The sequence below is a fragment of the Prosopis cineraria genome, unplaced genomic scaffold (genome assembly GCF_029017545.1).
Source record: "Prosopis cineraria cultivar Desert tree isolate PC_DT_omini unplaced genomic scaffold, ASM2901754v1 PC7, whole genome shotgun sequence".
In the NCBI taxonomy this organism is placed as follows: domain Eukaryota; kingdom Viridiplantae; phylum Streptophyta; class Magnoliopsida; order Fabales; family Fabaceae; genus Prosopis; species Prosopis cineraria.
Window position 1 is genome coordinate 32,307,344 of NW_026555338.1, and position 3,367 is coordinate 32,310,710.

Genomic DNA, 3,367 nt, shown 5'->3' on the forward strand with positions numbered 1-3,367 from the left:
GTTGTGATATGATATGCTAATTATAATTAAATCTTATTAAATATAAAATAATATTTAAACTATTTTAACTTATTTACTGCAATAATTAAGCATCAATCATGCAACGATTATATTAATTCTCTTGAATATTATGATTATGAATTATTAAATAAATTAATATTTTGAAAAACATTACCAACATTATTATTTATATATAACAATTAATGTGTCATGTTCAACAAAAATACTGTCTTCAAAAAAAATATTAACTCAACTATACATATCCTTCTATTTATTTATCTTTATTATTTCTCCCTTCTCATTTCCTTGGCTTTTTTCCCCCGTTTCCTAGTAGTATTTTTCTTTTAGGAAAAAAAGGAAACCAAATTTCATTGTTCAAGCATAAAAATTGAGTATATGTGATTGGCAATCCCGTCATTTGTGATTTCGTGTAAATTTTGACTTGATTTTTTTTTATTAAACACTAGTGTGTTTCAGCTTGAAATATGATCAAATATTTAACATTAACACCTCTTTGCTTAAGATTCATAGTGCATTTGGGTACAGCACACTTCACATCCCAAATGTAATTGTTAACTTTGGGATGTAGGGTGCGTTTGGTTTTCCTCCGTTTCACGTTCAGAAAGCAAAATTTTACTTTCAAAAAGTTAAAAGTTATTTGGGTAAAATATTTGGCAGAAAAGCACATCCTGAAAGTACATTCAAACAGTAGCTGAAAGTGGATTTCTGAAACGTAACTGTCTGAAGCTTTTGAAAAGTGGATTTGAAAAGTAGGATGTTATTTGACCATACTACCCTAAGTTTAATCTCTTATTTTTTATTTAAAAAATAGTTAATTCATTAAAAATATAATTATTATTTTAATAATAATAATTAGGTATCAATTTTTTTAGTATTATAAATTAAGTAATTAATCATGTTAATTTTTAGCATTAATGTATAATAAAAATTACAAATCTTTATTACATCTTTTAAAATTACAAATTAAAAAATACAAATAATTAGAGATCAAATTTTTAGCATTATAGATCAAAATTTATGTTATTTATAATCTTTATTATATTTTTTAAATATTTTGAATATATTATATTTATATAATAAAAATTATAAATCATTATAAATCAATGTCCTTTTTGGTAATTGTACATTCAAAAACACATTTCACTATCACAAACCAAACAACTTTCAATGTATCAAACTGACTTTTGAAAAAATATATCCAAACACAAATTTCGTTACAACAACTGACTTTCATTAAACTAACTTTCTCCAAATGAACTTTCACCAAATGAACTTTTGGCAAACTGAAAACCAAACGCACACGTAGAATGTTGTTTGAGGTGTTTTTTATCAAACGAGATGTGCTTTAAAAAAAAAAAAACTTTCAAATGAGCCTAAAACGGAAAAAATGAGAAGCTCCTTTTTATAGCTTTTCAAGCATAAATGTGGCATGCAAGCATTTAATGACTGGTACCCAATATTGTAGTTGACCATGATATCCTCATTATTTTTTCCTTCTTCCCACCGGCTCTCCTTCTTCTCTCCTCCATCTCTCCTCTGCCATCTAGTCACAAATTCTAAGTCCCTCCATTTCTTCCTTCTCCAAGCTCCTCATCTCTTCCTTCGTCATCGGTCGCCGCCATTCCAGTGCCTCATTTCTTCATTTTCACATTGAATCTTTCACGGATCGAGCTCATTTTTGGAATTGGACGACATTGCGTAGCTGAGAGAACTTAAGACACCTAGATTTGCAACCTGTCGAGTGCAAAATTGAACTTTCAAACTAGCTCGTCAAAATACAACCTCCTCTCGTATCTACTCTTCAATTTGCAAGGTATGATAACCTCCAAGTGTTTTTTGTTAGATCTGGAAATGTTGGTCCTCTGTTTTGCATTAATAGATGAGAATGAAGCATAATGTGGTGGGTTTCGTGTGTACTTGCAAAGCCTCTGTTTAGTGGTGACCATCTTCTTCGCAGACCATCTTTTTTATTTGCTGATTGTTAGGTGCTGAATTGTTTATGTTCATTCTTTGAGTCTGTTAGCTAAACAGTTGGACCTTTATGACCGTTGGAGGGGTTCACCAAGGTTCAATTCTGTTTCTATGTGTTAGTTAAGAGATATTTGGAGATCTTGCTGATTTTTAATAATTATTTTTAAGTGATGTTCAGCATTATAAATAGACTAGCAGACTCAAAGGTTAGTCACAATGAGAAATAAATAATTCTTTCTTCATGCTAGAGATTCTCCCACCTTTGGCTATTAAGATTTTATTAGAGTGAGATTCTTGCACCATATATCATAGTAGATTGTTCCCTGATCTTTATGTCCAGTACTTACCAGTGGGTGATTACTAAAAGCTACTGCTTTTTGTCAAAGGAATTTGCACCTGGAAAGCGAAGAACAGTTCCAATGGAAGTAGCTCAAATGACAATGGACAGCCAACCAGTAATACCTGAGCCTGATTCTCACACTGTTGACACGGGGCCTGGCAAGAGCTTTAGGAACTTCAGATTTGACACTGGTCCAATCTTGCGGGCAATGGAACCTGGCCTTTCTTCTTGAAGGTCTGGACCCATAAGCCTCCCTGTAAAGTTCACATAACTGATTTTCACCTTTTCACTTGCATTTCAGGTTGATATTAATCACTCTTCATCCGGATTAGGTAGCTGTACTTGATGTATCTCAACTTGGTTGGTCGGAGTTATTTGTACATTATGTACAGGAAGCCTTGGTGTAAGTAGTTTGCGCTGTTAATTACTAGCAAAGTTGCAGAAGTTACACCCTCTTTCTTATTACCGCTTTTGTTAACAGGACGCCAAGTGCATCTCACAAAAATGATGAACTTGCTTTTTTTTTTTATTTGTTAATACCGTCTTATTAGCACTTGCTTTCTTATTTGCAAGCAAATATATTACGCTTTTTGTAATATTATGCTAGTTCACTATTGTTTACTTCACATCATCTATGAATTGTTCGCTGACATAACTAGCTTAGGTAGCATCAAATTTTGTAATATGATTTCATTGGATGATCCTGTCCATTCACCCCAAAATGTTTCGTACAATTTAATATGATCAATTAAAATTTAAATCTCTACTTGCTTATATCTAGTATTTGATTATGTCTCAAATAAAATTGTTTTTAATAAAAGGACACATGTGATAAAAAAAACTGTAAAATTATTTTCCTATGTTATGTCTCTCAAAATTAATTAATATGTATAAAAATTAATTATGAGACTTCACTTGAATTGCTTAGAATTTAATGGATGGGATGAATTATACCTATTTATACTTTTTTTTGGGTAATTTGCCAATAAAGTATTTATAAGTAGTGCCATGAATTTATATTTTTAACTTTTAAGC